The sequence below is a fragment of the Sminthopsis crassicaudata genome, chromosome 1 (genome assembly GCF_048593235.1).
Source record: "Sminthopsis crassicaudata isolate SCR6 chromosome 1, ASM4859323v1, whole genome shotgun sequence".
NCBI classification, from domain to species: domain Eukaryota; kingdom Metazoa; phylum Chordata; class Mammalia; order Dasyuromorphia; family Dasyuridae; genus Sminthopsis; species Sminthopsis crassicaudata.
In genome coordinates, this window is record NC_133617.1 from 534,197,141 (window position 1) to 534,217,929 (window position 20,789).

At 37.4% G+C, this 20,789-nt stretch overlaps 1 protein-coding gene across 5 annotated transcripts in view; it reads left to right on the forward strand.

Moving 5' to 3' along the window:
• Window positions 1-11,197: 11,197 nt before the first annotated feature.
• The window catches only part of MACIR (macrophage immunometabolism regulator), a 45,518-nt gene continuing 35,926 nt past the window's right edge, over window positions 11,198-20,789 (forward strand). Inside the window, exon 1 of one of the 5 annotated variants that reach the window (XM_074281914.1) lies at window positions 11,198-11,409. The gene's annotated coding sequence lies outside the window, so the exon portion shown is untranslated. Of the gene's footprint in view, window positions 11,410-12,588; window positions 12,706-20,789 lie in introns of those variants that run through there. The other 4 variants (XM_074281918.1, XM_074281915.1, XM_074281916.1 and 1 more) reach the window with 4 other exon arrangements.

Below are 20,789 nucleotides of genomic sequence, written 5' to 3' on the forward strand. Positions count from 1 at the left end.
ATGAGTAAATTGAGACTTGGAGATTGAACACTTGCTATGTAAGACGCTTATTTCAGGTCTTTCTGACTCTAAACCCAGAACTCTAATCTACTAAGAAATACTATCTCTTATAATTCTAAAGAAATAAGAATCCATCTGGGCATGCAATAAATAGAATCCTATTCAATTTTACTGTTAAAATCTTGCCTGCATCTAAATTTTATGCTAAAAATGGAATCTATTGTAATGTGATCCACCCTTTCAAGTTAGTTTCCTTTCTAAACTTCCCCAACATCCTAGATATCACATGCCCTTCGTCCAATTTAGGAAGCTATTTTTAATTTGTTTCCTCCTCACTCACCACATACAGACAATTATAAAGTCTTGTCAATTCAGTTCTTCCTTCATGATGTTTCAAAATTCCCTTTTGCTTCCCATTTCTATTGGCAAAATTTGGGTCTTTTATCTTTTATGCTTAGCATACTGCAACAATCTCCTTTTACATTTGGAAAGGATCCAGTACAACCCCCTCATTTTACAAATGGAGAAGTGGAGAAACTGCTTGGCCAATGTCATATACATCTAATAATTAGATGGAGACTTGAACTCAAGCTTTCTGATTCTAAATGCTGGGCTCTTTCCATTACAGCATAATTTTACATTAGGCATTACATATATCCTTTTAGCAAAAGGTAGCAATACAAACATTCTAAGCCTGCCAAGTATATACTAATATAGGGCTGCCAGATTTGGGTGTGGAGCACACAGAAAAGGCAGTGTCAGTGTGGGGAGAGGGTGGTATCCATGAGAGATGAAAATAGCTTACATTTATATAGCACTTTAAAGTTTATAAAACTCTTCCTTCGAAACAGCCCTGTGAAGTAAGGCAGATATAATTATCTCTATTTTACGCATAACAAGTGCTCATGTTATGTCCTCTTATCTACCCTAAATTATCACTTATCCCAGGACCCAAGGAGACAGTCGTATGTGCAAAAGAAGAAGGAACAAAAGAGCACTGATGATTATCACCATGTTTATCTTCCCTTCCTCACTGGAAAAATGTGGACTATATTGGAGACACTCCCTCCCAAAACCATGAATTAGAAGGAAGGGAAGGCAAACTCCCTTTTCATTTATTTTGCCTTTGAGAGGAACTTTCTATTAGCCATTGTATTGGATGTAGGGTACATATAAAAGTGTTACAAATGTGGTCATTTTGCCCTTGAAACTGAGACTTTTAGAGATGAGATTGTATTGGGAACTAGAGAGGGGAACAAAGTGAGAAATGTCCTGAGCTTGAAAAGTAGCTATTTAAGCAAGGAAGGCAAAAAGTCAAATTCAGCCTGGCTGTTCAAAACAGGCAATTTTAGGAAACCTCACCACTTATGAGTGGAGCACTCATGTAACAGCACAGAAACTTTTTTCCCCTGTGACTTTACTATTTATATTCACTATATAGCTACAAAAATTGTTTGTCTATATAATATAAATATAGAACATAGGAATAAGCTCAGATGTGGTAGTAGTGGAGTAGCAGAATATGATCAAGATATATAAATATATAGATTTAAAATTTTTTAATTATCTCTAGAAAAATTTTATTTAAAACTCTATTTTTTTTTTTTTTTTTTTTTTTTTTTTTTGGGTTTGGATCTCTCAATAGGCATTTGCTGGAGCAGTGATATAGCTCTAGACCTGGAGCCAGAAAAACCTGAAATCAAAACTTTCCTCAAATACCTACTAGTTGTGTGACTCTGAGCAAGTCACTTCAATTCTTAAATTCAGTTTTCTCAATTTTAAAATAGGGATAATAATGCCTCTCACCTGGCTTCCTAGCCTGGGTGGCCAAGCCAAGATGGGTAGCCAAAAGAGGTAAGGATTTTGGTAGTGAACACATGAGTCTTCTGACCAGGTGTTCACTTGGGAACCAACAAGTCAGGGCATCAGTCAGGGCATTATGTGAGTAGGTATAATAAAGGCTTTTAAGATTACACGTGGCTGTTCTTGAGTGCGCTACCGGTTATTAAGCTATAGATTCAAGAGATTGTGGCCAGAGACCTTTGAAGGCCTCAGAGGAGGCGAGCCGGGTAGAGTTCACACTGCTAAGCACAGTGGTCAAAGGTACTCTGGTGGGTCTAGGACAGACTAGTAATTGTAACTGCCAGGAGAGCATGTTTTGTGAGGTTCAATTAAGAGAATATTTGTTAAGATGACTCAGCACAGTACTTATTCTCTTCCTTTCCTCCTCACCCTTATTTTGTTTCTATTTCTTTGTTGCTGCTGCTGTTGCTACTACTATTACTACTAAGTTATTATGATTGTATTGGCATAGATATATACATACATGCACACGCACATATACATATACTTATGTATATGTGTATGTATGTTATAACCTCTCTGTCATTATTGGACCTACAGAATGGGATTTCTGGGTAAATGAGTATGAACATTCTGAATAATTTTTTTCCATAATTATCAATCTGCTTGCACGTAGTAGTCACGTAATAAATTTTATTGAATTAAATAATTCTGAATTCTGAGCAATAAATCAACTCTAAATTAAAATTTTAAAACTTGCAAGCAAGTTTCTTTCTTGCCCAATCATTTGAAGTCATGAGACTTATGTAGTGGAACTTAGGGGAGATTCACTAAAAAAGATCTCCTATGGATTTATCATGGAAAGCTTAATAAGGACACTGTATCAGAGGATCATAGATTTTAGAGCTTTAGACTTTAGAAATTAAGTCATATTATGTATGATGATCCCAAGGCCTGGAAAAAGTTAAGTATTTTGTCTGAAGTAAGACAGCTAAGTATGTAAGGACTATAAGGCTTCTTAACCAGTACTCCCAACTATAAAATATGCCCTCTATTAGTTACTTATATAGTTACTTTCCACTTGGTAGGCAAACTATCACACTCCCTTGGTGGTCAGTAAGCTTTCCCATAGGCCTAAGAAAGTAAGACAATCATATTGGCTCATATGCCAACTTTTTTAAGCCTATAGGAAAGCTTATTGACCATGATGTATACCATGTCACACATGGAGATTCTATTAAAATATTTTTATTTTGTTTTGTGGTTTTTGTCTTGGGTAGGTCTGTCTCAATACATGGGAGTTATAGGGGATCATAGGCTTAGAAAAGTATTTTGGTGATGTCTCTGAGTTTTGCAAAAGATATTTTTCTAGCTGAATTTTATCTGGTTCCATCTTATATAAAAGATAATCTGGATATGTATATAGATCTCTTTCCAGAGTATTTTATAAAACTGAGAAAGTAAGCAGATGGATTGGCATTTATTGATTTTTTTATTCATCTTTTTTGGAATAATAACAACTGTGATTTTTTTCCCCCTGTTCTCATGATAGCTTCCTCTTCACGAATTTATCTTACAAAACTCATCAATCCGCCATCAATAGTGAACTGTGTCTACTGTGTTCCAGGTACTATGCGAAGTTCTGGGGGGTAGAAAGACAAACTGCACTTTAGAAGCTTTTATGTATTTGTAATATGTTACATATAAATAAACATGCATATATACATATACATACACTCACACATGTATGTAATAAGATGTTGGTTATTATTATCCACTGGCAGAAAGGAATTCCTGGTGTTTATTTTCTTGAATCTCTGTAGAATCTTATTAAGTCTTATTGATAGCTTACATCCTTTCATTCCTAAGGGAGAACAGGAAGGAGAACAGAATCCTCTTAAGAGGCAGCTCTATCATATGGTGTAATAGTCAGCAAGAGATAGGCTGTGAGGGAGAATAGGTCACCCTACTCTGTCACTGCCACAATGAGCTGGAACTGAAGCTGCTGCCAAAACAGGCAGCCAAAGGCAGGCACTAAAGCCACAAGCAAAACTGGCAGGAGGGAGAATGCCAAAAAATGCTTTGATAAAGATTATAGCTGAGCTATGCAGAAGCCATAAAGAGATGTACAATATCTGGAGAAATTCCACTTGCTAAGAAGGGAACTGGTGATGTCCAGCTCTCCTATCCCTTGCATCATTCTGATTCTTGCATCATTTTAGAATTCTGAGACTCTTTTTCTTTGAAAGTTGGCTTGCTTTCTGTTTTTCCATTTGTTTTGAAAGGCATTAGTTTTACTAAGATAATTTTGATGCTCACTGCAGGGCAGATTTTTGTGTATGTCATTGGAGGTGAAATGTAGTTCATTAGAGGAGATGTGTAGAGGGCTGCAGATAGTAGGGGAATTCTGAGTGAGGTATAAGACCCTTCAGCCCAGAGGAAATCTGCTAAAATTATCTGGTTTGGCTCCCCGTTTTATCTTACGTCTGTATTTATGGTGTATGTGTAAGAAGTATCTGTGGCATGTGTATAGAGCCAGGAGAAGATACATTCCTTTCAATCTGGAAATTATCAATGATCTGAAAAAGGGTTGCACTTTTTATCGGTCTACATGTTATTAGAGAATTTGGCTTATGAAATTTTAACCCCTAATGACTGGAAATCTATAGCAAAGACATGTTTAGAACCTGGATAAAACTTGTGGCTTTCTAAGTATAGTGAACTCTGTAGAATACAAGCCCAACGAAATAGGTAACCTGGAGTTAATATATCAGTTACTTTTGATCAATTAGCAGGTTTCCTCTGGTCTGAAGGATCTTATGCCTCACTCAGAGTTCCCCTATTATCTGTGGCCCTCTACAGAGATGGATAGTAAATTACATAGTCTAAAATAGTAGATTATACATTCATAAATATATACATATAGATGTGTATTTTGAGAAAGAGAGAAAGAAAGAGAGAGAGAGACAGAGACAGAGAGAGAGAGAGAGAGAGAGAGAGAGAGACAGAGAGAGAGAGAGACAGAGAGAGAGACAGAGAGAGAGAGAGAGAGAGAGAGAGACAGAGAGAGAGAGAGAGAGAGAGAGAGACAGAGAGAGAGAGAGAGACAGAGAGAGAGAGAGAGAGAGAGAGACAGAGAGAGAGAGAGAGAGAGAGAGAGAGACGAGAGAGAGAGAGAGAGAGAGAGAGACAGAGAGAGAGAGAGAGAGAGAGAGAGAGAGAGAGAGAGAGAGAGAGAGAGAGAGAGAGAGAGAGATTTTCTTTAATTACAAGGACTTTTGTAGTTGGGCTTAAAGCAACAAAAGAGATTTTGTAGGTACATGTTTTATAGGTCACCAAATGTTAGAATGATTCATAACTTGGTACAATAGTTACACATAAAATGGGAATTAGAAATCCCTATGGAGGAAGGTGTTGCAAGTGAGTGGGAGATGGACTTTTGAGGCAGTGGACTCTGACATCTGTCATTTCCTTTTATTCTTCCTTTGGTATATTTAAAGGGGAATTTACCAAATAGAAAATCTTGGTCCTAAAGGAGAATTGGGAAGAAAATGCACTGCTCACATTACATTGACTGTTTGTGACTAATTCCATCAAGTTTTCACCTACCCTACACACTATTAAAAGCCTGCCACTATTACTGTTAGATAAACAGAAGATAATTTTAGTATTAGCAGAATACAATAAGGATTTGATGTAAAGGGTAGTCCTTGAGCTTAGTTCTGAAATAGAGCATTGTAGAATGTGGATTTAAGGAAAGAGTAGATTCCATGCATGGAGTACAGCCAGAGTAAACGCATAGAGCTAGGAGATGGAGTGTTGTGTATGGAAAACAGAAGACTGATCTGCATAAGTTGTAGAGTTCACAAGCAGCAATGATGAATGATAAGTTTAGATAAATTTGGAATAGATTATAGAGAACTTTAAATGTCAAACAGAGGAATTTACATTCCTTGAAGCAATAGAGCATTAAGTTAATATTAAAGTTAAGAAGGAGAATGGAGTAACAAGGCTGAGACCAATGACAAGGCTATTGAAATGTTCAGGTGATGAAGGTCTGTGGGGAAAAGATAACAGATGTGAGGAATATTTTTAAGATAGAATGAGAAAGACTTGGCAAATGATTGGTTGTATGGCTTAAAGGAGAGTAAAGAGTCTCAGGTGAACCTTGGTGAATAACAATTAAATCTTTGATTGTTGAAAAAATCAATAAGTAAAGGAATAAAAAAAAAAGAATATAATAGCACCAATGCACAGTCTTGGGGCGCACCATAATCATGGAGTTTTATGTTTCTACACAGTTCCTAAAACATAAATGAGCACTTAATAAGTTTTTTATGGAATGATTGATGATGGTCTAGAAATTGATGGTGATTCAGGTTTTTTTGCCTTTCTTTGTAGACTTAGAGTTTAACAGAGCATCAGGCATATAATAAGTGCTTAATAAATGCTAGTGGACTGTGTGATAGTAAAACTGACCAATATGGAACCACAGGAATAGAACCAAAGAGAGCAATGTCATGAAAATTTAGAGGAAAGAATGTAGTCCACAATGTCAAATGCTGCAGAGGGGTCAAGAAGGATAAAGATTAAGAAAAAAATAGATTTAGAAATTTAAATATTATTGGTAACTTTGAAGAGGGCAGTTTTAGTATGAAATGAAGAGATCTGAAGTCAAATTGCAAAGGATTGAGTCAAGAGTAGGGAGAATAAACAACTACTTCTAATTTGCCCTTCACTCTTAACATTTCTAATTGTTTATTTTCTATGTTGAACTAGATGTCCTGTAGACATCTGAAAATTAACATGTCAAAAACTGAATGTATTATGTTTCTTTCAAACTCTTTCCTCTTTTAATACTGTCTATTATTATTGAAAGTCCATTATATTGAAAGTCTTCCCTGTCACCAAAGGTTGGAATCTATGGTTGGCTCTTCATTCCCACTAATTCCATATAGATAATCTATTGCTATTCTATTGATTCTACCTTTCTTATATTTCTTTTATTTTTTTATTAATTTTATAATTATAACATTTTTGATAGTACATATGCATAGGTAATTTTTTTATAACATTATCCCTTGTACTCCCTTCTGTTCCAAAATTTTCCTCTCCTTCCCTCCACCCCCTCCCCTAGATGGCAGACATTCCCATACATATTAAATATGTTATAGTATATCCTAGGTACAATATATATGTGCAGAACCAAATTTTGTTGATGTTATTGTTGCAAAGGAAGAATTGGATTCGGAGGGTAAAAATAATCTGGGGAGAAAAACAAAAAATGCTAACAGTTTACACTCGTTTCCCAGTGTTCCTTTTCTGGGTGTAGCTGATTCTGTCCATCATTGATCAATTGGAATTGCATTAGCTCTTCTCTATGTTGAAGATATCCACTTCCATCAGAATATATCCTCATACAGTATCATTGTTGAAGTGTATAATGATCTCCTAGTTCTGCTCGTTTCACTCAGCATCAGTTGATGTAAGTCTCTCCAGGCCTCTTTGAAATCATCCTGCTGGTCATTTCTTACAGAATAATAATATTCCATAACATTCATATACCATAATTTACCCAACCATTGATTCTACCTTAATGACATTTCTTAAATATGTTCCCCTTCTTTCCTCTAACACCACTCTAATCCATGCTTTCATCACCTTATACTTGGCCTATTATATGAGTTTGTTGATTGGTCTCCTCTCCCTCCAGGTCATTCTCTAGTCAGTCACCAAAAGTGAATTTTATAAAGTTTAGATTTGACTATATCATCTCTTCACTGCCCTTAATAGACTCCAGTGGCTTCCTATTACCTTGAGGATCAAATATAAAATCCTCTATTTGATTTTAAAATCCCTTCACAATCCTTCCTCTAACTTCCCTCTCTCCGCTTTGTCTTATCCAGCAACACTGGACTCATTGCTGTTCCTTGGCCTCAACATTACACATACTGACTCAATACCTTTTCACTGGTCGTTTCCTATACCTGAGATGTTCTTTCTTTGCTTCATGGTTTCCCCAGCTTTCTTCAAGGGTTTACTCAAATCCAATATTCTGGAAAAGACTTTTCTTTGTCCCCTTCAATACTACTGCTTAACCTCTCAGATTGCCCAGTATTTGTCTTATTTATACCTAATTGTTTGCTTCCCCCTCCCAATGTTGTACACCTCGTCCACAGATGTGTGTGATATCTATATCTATATCTATGTCTTACTACCATTGTACTTTTGATCTTTATCTGTTCTTTTTTCTCTCCTCCCTTCAATTACATTGGAATTACAATCACATTGGAATGTGAGCTTCTTGAAGAAAGTTTTTTGCCTTTCTTTCTATGGTATCATTAGCACTTAGCATAGTTACTGGCATATAAGTGCTTAATAAATTCTTGTTATACACCTTGAGCACGGTGTACAACATCTCAAGAAGAGGACCTTTCTCTCTTTAGAGAATCTTCAGGATCACTGTGGTATGTGGTGTTGGTGTTGGTGATATAACTGATCTGATTTAGATAGAAAAGATAGCCATCTTCCCACAGACTGTGGCATCTAAGTTGAATAAGTTGATATGCCTTTGGGCATGGTGGGGCAGTAGTTGGGCTGGGTTAGTTATTCATAGAGTGCTTTATTTCTGTTGGACAGGTCAACCTGTTGGACTTCCTGGACTTGTTCTTTGATGAACCAGTGCAATCTCCAGCCTCCAATATCTCTAGCTATAGATTGGGCTGGATGTTCTTTGTACCGTTTCATTTGGGATATTACAGTTGAATGACTTTTGGAAAGAGTAGAGGTCTTTAGCCTAGCTAATGCCTGTCTAATCCTGTTTACTCCATACCTCTTTTAAAAGTGATCATCTCTTAAGTAGGGGGCCTTCCTCTTCTGTGTAAATTCTTCCTAGTTCAAAGCTGGATTTTCTCAGGGAGAGACTTAGTGCTATTCTTTAGTAATAATCAGTTATATTTTCCTGATTCCCACTGGATCTTACTGAAAGAAATTTGGGAGGACAAAAATACTGAGACAATTTATACCTTGCACAAGTTCATTTTCTCTGCTGGCCTTTTCATATACAACTGAATTAATAAAAAGCTTCAGAATGCCTTCTAAATATGGCATTTTTACCTGAAAGGGATTTGACTACATTTTTTTGGTCTCTATCTTTGCTCTCATGACATTCATCTTTTCATAATTTTAAAGGAACATATTCTTTTTATAAAGTTATTTTTATTTTTATCAATTAAAAGTATACAAAAAATGTTAACACTCTTTAAAAAATATTTTTGAATTCCAAATTCCATCACAATTTCATACTACAATTTGGCTAGCAATTCCCCATTTGATGGGCATTTTTTCAACTTCCAATTTTTTTGCCATCATAAAAAGCTTCTATGAATATTTTTTGTACATGTGATCTCTCTGGGGTACAGACTTAGTAGTAACATTGTTGGGCCAAAGAATACGTACAATTTTATAGTCCTTTGGACATAGTTCCAAATTGTTTTCTAGAATAGTTGGACCAGTTTGCAGCTCCACTGATAGTGAATTGGTGTCCCAATATTTCACATGCTCCCCAACATTTGTCATTTTCCTTTTCTATTCTATTATTATATAGAGGTTCTCAAACTACAGCCTGCTGGCCAGATGCAGTGGGCTGAGGACATTTATGTAGCCCAATGTGTTATGGCAAATGGGCTGAGTGTGAGTTTTTGTTTTTACTATAGTCCAGCCCTCCCACAGTCTGAGGGACAGTGAACTGGCCCCCTATTTAAAACGTTTGAGAACCACTGTCAACTAACTTGATAAGTGTGAGTTGATACCTTAAAGTTGTTTTAAATTGCATTTCTCTAATCAATAGTGATTCAGGACATTTTTAATGACCACAGATAGTTTTGATTTCTTTTTCTGAAAACTGTTCATATCCTTTGACTATCAATTGATTCCCAATCTTATAAGTTTGAGTCAGGTTTTTATATATTTGAGAAATGAGTCTTTTATTAGAGAAACTTGCTGTAAAATCTTTTCTTGATTTCCTTCTAACTTAGCTATAATTCCTCCCCAAAAACTTTTACATTTAAGGAATCATAATTATCCATTTTATATCCCACATTTCCTTCAAGGCAGATAGGTGGTACAGGTTACAGAGTGCTGGGTACTGAGTCAAGAAGATTCATCTTTCTAAATTCAAATCTAGCCTCAGATATTTCCTAGCTGTGTGACCCTGGGGATATTTGCCTCAGTTTCCTCATCTGTAAAATAAACTGGAAAAGAAAATGGAAAACTACTCCAGTATTTTTGCCAAGAAATTCCCAAATGGGGTCATAAAGAGTTAGACATACATGAACAACAACTATATTCTCTGCCTCCTTTGATCATAAATCCTTCTTAGTTATAGCTCTGACGGATAAAGTACTCCATGCTTATGATAATCACTCTTTATATCTCAGTCATGTACCATTTTGATTTTACTTCACAATCTGGTGTGGGATGTTCGTCTATACATAGTTTCTGTCAAACCATTGTCCAGTTTTCACAACAATTTTTGTCAAATAGTGATTTCTTGTAAGAGGGCAAATTCTTACACAAACTAATGGGAAAAAGCTTCCATAGTGGTTAATTTATTTTGATAACATACAAAAAATCTGCTTAACACCTTTTACACTCTGTATTTCACCATTGTCGATGGAAAGGGATGTTATTTTTTTTTTTTTCTTCTTTCATGGGTTTCTTGGTCCCTGTCCTCAAGAAGTTCACATTCCAAACTATGTTACTGATCTTTCCCCTCCCTCATCCCTAGAATTTTCTCCTTCCCCATCTATGTCTCCTGGCTTTTCTAGATTCCTTCAAGACCCAAATAAAACCCCACTTTTTAGGGGAAAAATACTTTCTATCTCCTTGAGTGCTTTTATTTTCTCTTTGTTGTTTATTTCTTCCTGATTTGTCCATATTGCTTTTTCATGTTGTCATTCCCTTCAAATAGTGAGCTGCTTGAGAGCAGGGTTTATCCTGTGCTTTTCTACACATTCCCAGCGTTTAGCACGAAGTCCGGCAAATAGGAGGCGCTTAATAAGTGCTTGTTGCTTTGACTTTACCTTGGACTCATCTTTTCATCCTGAGCTCAGTTCCTCAGGTTGCCTGAGGAAAGGAGGAGGGTTTGGGACTATATGATCCCTTCAGATGCCTTCCAACTTTAAATTCTTGACAAAGAGCAACACTGGAGGGTGAGATACGAGCACTGAACGTGTTTATCTTTGGGGCAGGGACTCTGAGGCTGGAGGTGCAGTTTGGGATTGGCCAGGGGTGCCACCCTTCCTCCGCGCTCCACCCTTCCTTAAGCTCCCGCTCTTTCCCTCCTAGGTGGCCCCACCCCGCTTCTGTTTTGGGCCCGAGAGGGCGGAGCTCCGGGCTCTGAGTGGCAGAGTCTCCGCAGCCAGTGGAGGAGGCGGAGACTAGCCTCGGACTGCTGCCGCTGTAGCGGCTGCTGCTGCCGCTTGGCTCCGCTCCTCCGGGAGGTTCACCACGCTGCTCGGACTTCCGTACCACCTCCCTGCTTCTCCGGCCAGGCCCTGCGCTACCCAGGAGGGCGCTGCTGCCGGGGGAGGGCTCCGGTACCAGGTAGGTGATACAGAGATCATGGCGCTTGGAGCTGCCTTTTGTACTGCAAAAAAGGCGGTACGCTTAAGTGCTGGTACCCCTGCGCCCCAGCCATTCCGACGCCTCTCCCCCGCGAGCGCAGACTCCCGCTCCTGGGCGGCGGCTGGCCGGGCCCGGCTTCTCCGGGACTGTTCCCTGCTGCTTGGAGGGATACCGGGCCGCTGCCGGCCTCGCTCCGGCGGGGAGGCTTCGAACCGGCTTCAGCGAGGGAGCGCGCGAGTGTCTGGGGGTGGGGCCAAAGAGCCTGTGCCCGCAGCGGAGGGGGAGCACGGGGGAAAGGGGTCTGATTCTGCATGGAGGGCAGGGGTGCTCTACGTAAGCGGGAGATTACGGTATCGGCGGCCTTGGGGTGGGGCTGGAGAGGTGTGTGTTATGTGTGTGGGAGAGTGTGTGTGTGCGCGTTTGTGTGTGAGTATATATGTGTGTGTGAGAGTGTATGTGTGTTTGTGTGAGAGTGTGTGTGAGTATATGTGTGTGTTTATGTGAGAGAGTGTGTGTGTGTGTGTGTGAGTATATGTGTTTGAGAGAGTATGTGTGTGTGAGTATATGTATGTGTTTGTATGTGAGAGAGTATGCGTGTGAGTATGTGTATGTGTGTGTGTGTGTGTGTGTGTGTGTGTGTGTGTGTGTGTGTGTGTGTGTGTGTCCACGCCCGGGTGTGTTCTCTGGGAGTGTGCAGTGGTGCTTTTGAATCGAACCAATCCCGGGCACTCCCGTTTGAGGTCTATGCGTTTGTGCTTGTGTACGTCTTGGGCCGTGCAATGCACGCATCCACACTTTTTACGGTCACGCACACATGCCGGCGTGTCCGGGGGTGCAGAGGGTATTTCCGGGGGACCGCTCTGCCTCCTGCTTCGTTTCCCAGTACTCCGGGGTTGCACTTGGTCCCTGCCCCGGAGAGTCTGGGGGAGGGGAAGGGTGACAGATAGTGACTTGTGTGTGGGTGTTTCCCTGTCCTTATCTTGCCCTGCCCCTCCCCTCTCCATTTTCCTCTCCTCACTGTCTTCCCCGACAAATCTGGGTGTAAAGGGGAAGGAGTTGCTGCGACCCTGCCCTCTTGCCCTGTTTGGGCACGGGGAGGAGGGCGGGATGGGCCGTGACCTGCTTCCTTAAGCTCAGCCCGCCGGTGGGGAGGGGGAAGGGGGGGCGGTGATTACGAGTGGGAGCGCCCGCGAGCCAGAAGTGAAAGTGCCAGAGAGAGGCTGCTGGGGCTGGCGTCTCTCCCGGTCCCTTCTGGACTTCAGGCTACCTTGGGAGGTGAGAAAAAAACGACTAGGAAGAGGCAGTGGGAGGCTAAAGGGACGTAGACGCTTATGTACCGTGCCATTGTTGAGGCTGTCGAACTCTCTCTGGTGAGAGAACCTAAATATCACGGGAGGGAGGGAGGAGGGCGGGACAGACGGAGACAGTGTAGCAGGTTGGTAAGGGAATCCCCCTCTGATGCTCTCTGCCCTCTCCTCAGCCCTACATTCCCAAGCATCTTTCCCTTCCCAGCTTGCACGAAGCCCGTTAGTCTATTTCAGCCTCAATGACTTAATTTCTTTTTTAATGTGCCACGTGAGGAGTGGTTAAAGGTACAGAAGGAAGGGTAGAAGGTAGAATTCCTGAGATGGCATTTAGTACAGCACCTATCGCAGCTAGGTTACCTTAGCTGAGAGGACAGCCTGCCAAGCGTTCGTGGCACTGCAGCAAGCCCAAGTTTGACTTCTTTCCCCTCCTCCCCCATACACATACTCGCACACACACACATACTCGACCTACCATATGCTGTGGGGTTTGTGGATGGTCTGCTGTTTTAAAATGTGCCTGTAAAGCTCAGAGATAGAGTGAAGAGAGGACACTTCCTCTTCCAGAAGTTTATTCTCATCATCATCATCATCATCATCATCATCATCATCATCATTTTTTATCTATCTTATCTATCTATCTATCTATCTATCTATCTATCTATCTATCTATCTATCTATCTATCTATCTATCTATCTATCTATCACCGATTTAAGTATTGTTAGCAACCCCCCTGCTCTCCTAAAAAACATTATACTGGATTAATTTCGGGGTTGTGGTTATGAAACTAGACTGGGTGTAGTGTATTTTAGGTTTCACAGTATTTTATGAAACTGACCATGTTAATAAAATAACTTTTGAAGAAAACAAAATTAAATGTGAACTGAGGTAGTTTTGATTTGTTAAGATTAGATGAGAACACATTTTTTAGGGATAAAAACCCAAGAGTAAAATAGGTAGGTTATTTGTTTTCTTAAGTGAAAGTCTGTACAGTTTTATCTAATATTTTTATGCTTGCTGGCTTGTGACTTAATTTTTTTTTTTAAGCACTGGAATATAGTGTAGTTACAGCAGTTAAGCTCTTTTACTTATATACACAATTTGGAGCATTTTTTTTTTTCTTTTCTGATTTATAGCCTGTAAGTTAAAATGACAAAACACTAGTGAGGAAAATCTTGAGCAGATTTTTTAAAAGTGTAGCAGATTCTGTTCTTTTTATTTGATAATCAGTATAACATTTTGTTTGATAATCAGTTGTCCTTCAGAATAGATTTGTCGCCCAAACAAACAAAAGTTCAGATGGACCTGTATTTCCAATGATTGTCAGTTACATTTGAAGCACAACTAAATTTCTTTTTCTAAACAAGGATGATTTCATCAATACTAAAAGCAACTTTGGTAATCTAGTTTGTAGTTTCAGCAGCATTGAAAGATACTGAATGAAACAATGTTTCACTTTAAATTATTTTAAGAAGCTTGATGTCAAATAACTTTCTTAGTTTGATATCAAAGTTTTATTTGTTCAAAGTACCAAAATAATTGAATACCAGATTCCTTAAAATGATTAAAAGTGAATTTTCTTAATAATAGACATTCACAGAGCTAGTATTAGAATAATAAATTAGTCTTGCCTCATTAAATATGGCTTGAGTAGTAGGAGTAATAGAAGTTAATGTTTTATGGAATGCAAAATTATTTTCAGAAAAGTTTTATTCTAATTAAACTGAATGCTTACCTTTAAATGCTTTACCTTTACCTTACCTGTATAACTTGTTTAGAGCTGTCTTAGAATACTTATACTTAGAACTTTAGAATTTATTTTACAGTTATTTTAGAATTCGCCTTTAATTCACTTTTAAATGTTGACTATCTTCACAGCCCTTCTGAGTCTTCACAAATACTAATATCAATTTTTATGAAAAGAAATAAAGATTGTTTTTGGATCTGAAATTATAATTTGTGTCTTAGCCTCACAGTTTCTATACTTAAAAACTCTGTCTTTTCATAAATCTTTAAATAGTAACAGAATTCATTATCTTATCCTTTTGAGGGCATGTGTGCTGAGTCGGGTATTTGCCTATTTTGAGTACTTTTTTCTGTAAATGTATCCTTATTGATTTCTTAGTGAATGCTTTTTACTTTTTCTCCGTTTATAATTTTAAATGGGTCTGTACTCTAATCTTTTTGGGGGTGGGGAGGTGATGATGGTGGTGGTTCTGAATTTCTTTGTCTTAAAATACAATTTAACATCCTAGATCCTAGGAAGCCCTTAGCAGATAGGTAATATTTGTAATCCATTGATCTTAGAGGGATGGATGTCTGAATTTTTTCTTTTATATATTTTATTACTTCACCTACATATATGCAGCTTATCTTCAGGGTAATATCTATAGCATCTTCTTAGGGAGCTTGTACCTTGACTAGCTTTAGGTCTATGTCTTTGCAGACTTACCCCCTGTTTCCTAATGGGCTTTGTTTGCCTTTTCAGTTTCACCCCCTTTGCCTTCTGTGCTGTTGTTGATAAATTCCTTATTCAGGAGTCTGGTTGCTTTTCACCATCTTTAGAATTTTCCATTCTTAGCAGTTTCCAGGATAATGTCACAGTGTTTTATGTCTGCTTCCACATGGTTTATGCATGATTTCTTATAGTTCTGAGCATTAAATCTTATCTGCCTCTCTAGCTATGTCTTTTCTTTCTTTTTTCTTTTTGCATTATTTTACCTAATGCCTAAAGTGCTGTTTCTACCCCCCACTCCAGGTTATCTTAGTATCTATTTTGGCATCATAAATGTTAAATTCTAAGTTAAGAGTAGTGATTATAAAAGCCTTATTGTTCAGGTGTCTTTGAGATGAGAATTAGTGGAAAGAAAAGGTGTTGGATTTGAAGTCAGAAGGCCTGGAGTCAAATTATGACTCTTCCACCTGTGTTATCTTGGTCAAGTCACATTGGGCCTCAATTTATTCATCTGAAAAATGAGGGGCTTGGACTAGATAACTTTAGGGTTTCCTCCCAGTTCTGTCTGTGATCCTATAATCATGAAATTTTCTCTCATTTTTTGATGTCAGATGTTGTTTATTTATAAATATAATATACTTCACTTATTTTTATCACTTTCAGTAATTATTAAAGGGAAGGAAGGAAATCATTATTTATAAAATGCCTACTCTGTGTCAGGTACTTTAAAGAAATTGTCTCACTTGATCTGTACAGCAACCCTGAGAAGTAGGTACTATTATCATCACCATTTTATAATTTAGATCCTGTCTTGCCCAGGGTCACACAACTAGTTAGTTAGTTGAAATTGGGTTTTCCTGTCTGTCCATCATGCCATTTCTGATCAAGACTTTATGATGTATCTTTATCTATTTACCTTTACCTACTTTTAGAAAGTCACTCTTGGAGAATGTTCATTCTTGTACTCTCCTGTGATATTTTCAGTAATGTGAAATGTGATTTAAAAATAGCTGTGTAATGACATATTATTCAGCATTCAGTTACACAGAATAATGAGTCATATCATAAATGAAAAAAAAATGGCGACAAAATATAGAGTGCTCCCTTGGTTTCACCTTGTTATGTTCTCTTTGATGCTGTATTCTATTTTAAACTGGGTTAGTGAACAATAGGTATAATATGTTACTATAGTTTATTTACCATGAAATTACTGACCATTCCCTCTGTTGCCATATATCTTTAGTTTATAGTTTATAGGTCAAGAATTGAGTTGAATATTAAATATTTTATTATAGTCTTCTTAACTATTTTGAATACTCTTAACTATTTTGAGTAGTCTTCTTAATATTGATAAAATAACCTTCTGAGAGTTTTAGTAATATTTTTTAGTAATACCTACAACTTTGTAATCTGTTTTGGAATCACTATTTAAAATTCTAATCCTAGAAGTACACAAACTATATAGATCATACTTATAAGGCTAAACAGGGAATTGGGCTAAGGACTAAATGGAACTTCTAGAGGAGCATAGTGATTAGGGTTTCTTGATTTTTCTTTTTCCTAATTTGGATTTTGATTTGTGTTATAATTTGGGGTAATGTGGTAATTAATATAAAAACATTTATGATGTGCTCCCCTCCTTCCAGAAGTTTGTAATCTACAGAAATATGCAAAGTATATACTAAGGTAATATGAGACCCATTAATTAAATATTTGTGTGTTATTTGGTTGATTTAATACCATGGTGTATCATAGTTGTGCTCAATGATAAGATGACTTGATATTTGGAAATCTAAGTTCAAGAAACAGTCACTAAATTTTATGATTATTACTTAAATTTAAATACTAGGAAAAAAGTCATTATATCACAGCTCTCCTATATGTGGTCTCTCTCAACTGGAATGTAAGCTACTTGAGAACAGAAAATAAAGTTTTGTTCTTTGCACTTGATCTTAGGTGCTTAGCACAGTTCCTGGAATATAGCAGGAACAAATGCTTTTTCATTTGACCATTTCAGAATATGTATTCTTTTTATAAAATAATTCTGAATGCCCTTTTTTTTCCAGAGATAGGAGGAACCTTAGATATTATATAAATACAATTTTAGAATGCTAATAATAGCTAGCATTTACTTAGTGTTTTAAGGTTTTCAAAGTGTTTTACAGGTATTATTTCATTTGATCCTTATAATAACCCTATAAACTAGGTGCTATATTTAATCCTAATTTTACAGCTGAAGAAACTGAGACAGGTAGGGGTAGTTATTTACCACCATAACAAGTAAATTTCAGAGGCCAGATTTGAATTCAGTCTTCCCAACTAATGACTAGTATTCTATATACTTCAATACCTAAAAGAAAAAAATAGAACACTTCCAAAATATGGAGCTCCCCGAATCTGATATTTTATTAAAAACTATTGCATAAAACAAGGCATATTTGTATACATATATATGTATATGTATGCATATATATATATGTTGTTTGTGTGTATATATCTGTTTATCTAGCAGTTTCTATATATCCAAAGGGCTTATGATCTCTCCATTCATGAATATTTGTGATTTAAAGAGAGAATAAAATTAAGAAAGTCATTCAGTACTTATTATGCAGCTTTTATTATATGCCAGTGTGTTAGATGTGAACAATAATCAGGATAAACAAGACTTTATTCTTGCCCTCAAGGAACTTATTATAGTCTAGTAGAAAAGATAAATGTTTTCACTAATTATAATTTTAAGATAGGTACAAATTACTGTTAGTTCTGAAGAGGCCAACCTCACAGGTGGTTGGGCAGGAAATTAGCTAAGTGTCATCTATATGGAAGAGCTGGGCATTCTAGGATGCAAAGGATTTTAGTGATTGAAAATTGTGCTCAGGGAGAGTCTAAGTAAAAATCTTGATGACCCAGAAAGTACAGGAGAGGAGACAGAGAGAGATGAGGTTGAAGAAGTATGTTGGTCCTACTGTAGGGAGGGCCTGGCATTTAAAAAACCCTTCCTACATTGTACCATTTAATTGGGAAGTCATCTCAGAAGGAAGACTCTAAAAAGAAGAGAGGGGGGATTAGAAAAAGCCACTTGAAAAAAGATTTGAGTTAAGTGTTGGAGGAAGCCAGGAAGCAAATAGAATATTCTGATCTTATAAAGTAGTGGGGGTTTCAAAGTCACAGTATCAAAAGGCTGTAAAGTCTGGAGCTGGAAAGAAATTCAGAGGCCAACTGGTACAACCTTTTTTACTTTACAAATGAGGAAACATAAGAGCGGAAATGACATTACTTGGTGCATATGCTGTCAAGCATACTCTGCCCTTTTCTACTTCTGTGATACAGAGGCCATGAGGGCCCTTGGCTGCCATCTCTATTGAATGAAGCTCAGATCATTCTTTAGGATCTATGTCATCTCCATAAAACTTTCACTGATCTTCTTTTCTTCTAGCTAGATAGAATGAGCTTTCCTTCATATATATATATATATTTTAAATACTTTAAATTTTAATAATTTAGTTTTAATATTTAAATTCTCTTAATCATTGTTGTTTAGTTCTGTCTAGCTCTTTATGATTCCATGGACATAGCATGTCAGACCCTTTTGTCATTCATTATCTCTCAAAATCTGTCCAAGTTCATGTTTATTGTTTCCATATTATCTGACCATCTTACCTTCTGCTGTCCCTTTTTCCTTTTGCTTTCAATCTTTCCCACCATCAGGGTTTTTTCCAATGAATACCATCTTATTATATGGTCAGAGTATCTAAGCTTCAGCTTCAGTATTTGACCTATTTATAGCCTGAATTAATTTCTTTTAAGTATTAGCTGATTCAATTTCCTTGCTATCAGTGTTTTTCAGAGTCTTCTTTAGCACTATAATTCCAAAGTGTTGATTCTGTGGTGTATAGTCTAGTTCTCACAAAGAGAACCATAACTTTGACTCTATGGACCTTTGTCAGTAAGATTATGTTTCTGATTTTTAGTTCAGATATGCCATAGCTTTCCTTCTGAGAGCAAGGACCTTTTAATCTCATGACTGAAGTCAAAGTTTACAATGATCTTTGTGCCTAAGAATATAAAATATGATACTGTTTCCACTTCTCCCTCTGTTTGCCAGGAAGTGATGGGACCAGTTGCTAGGACCTTAGTTTTTTTGATGTTAAACCTCAAACCAGTTTTTCTACTCTCTTCTTTCACCTTCAAGAGGCTTCTTAATTCCTCTTCACTTTCTGCCATCATAATGATATCTTTTGCTTATCTGAGATTCTTGATATTTCTCCTGACAACCTTAATTCTAACTTTGGCATTTCTCATGATGTACTTTGCACAGAAGTTAAATAAATAAGCTGGTAATATAATAACCTTGTCATACTTCTTTTCCAACCTTTAGCCAATCTACTGTGGCTTCTTGGTCCACATACAAGTTGCTCAGGAAACAAGATAATCTGAATCTGGTGCTCCTCTCTCTCCTTCCCTGCCTCTCCTTCCTTCCTTTCTTCCCTTTCTCTTTCTCTCCCTCCCTCCGTTTCTTCTTCTTTCCCTCCTGTCTGTAATGTTATTGTGTTTATAACTCTTATGTCAGAAGGTTTCATGATATGAAGGGCTTAAGTGCCATGATTGTTGCTAAAGTCAAGTTAGAGCAACAATATATGAGTGCCTATTATGGCTAGACACTGTTAACTGCTGACATTACCAAAAAAGGCAAAAATACCAGCCCTGCTCTCAAGAAACTTCAGTTCTAACGGAGGAAACCACAAGCAAACTACTATGTAAATGGAAAGTATATACAGTTTAATTAGGAGTCATCTTAGAAGGGAGTCATTAGAAAAGGAGATTGGAAAAGGCCTCTTGAAGAAAGGGATATTTAAGCTGTGGGTTGAAGGAGGCAAAGACAAGGAGGGAGAGCATTTCCAGGCATGGAGAAAAGTTATAAGATGAGAAATGGAGTATTCTGTGAATAACAAGAATTCCAGGAAGGTATTAAAGTGTAAAAAGATTGGAGAAATGAGGGAGTCAAATTGTGAAGCTATGCAGGGGTCAGGAATGTGGGAGATGTTTAAAAAAAAGTAATTAGCCTTTATATTGTATCTTGTCACTAAAGGGAGCACTGGCGTTTATTGTGTTGGGGTGATATGGTAAGACCTATGTTTTTAGAAAGTTCATTTTGGCAGCTGAATGTTTGATAGACTCTAGGCAGGAAAATCAAGCAGCAGCCTACTGCAGTAGTATAGGTATGAGATAATGAGGGCCATATTGGTGACTATATGAATGGAAAGGAGACATCTATGAATGATGTTGTGAAGATAGAATAAAAAAAATGTTTTAAAAGTTATTTTCAGTCATATCTGACTCCTTGTGAATTTGGGATTTTCTTGACAAAAATATTGGAGTGGTTCGGCTCATTTTACAGTTGAGGAACTGAGACAAAAAGGAGTGATGTGCCCATGATTACTTAGACAGTAAGTGTCTCAGGCCAGATATGGCTTTGTGAAGATAACTCTAAGCCTAGTGTTCCATCCACTGTGCTATCTAGCTGCCATTACAAAATCAATAGGACTTGGCAGAGTATAGTATAAGTATAACAAAGTACAATACAAGGATGACACATAGT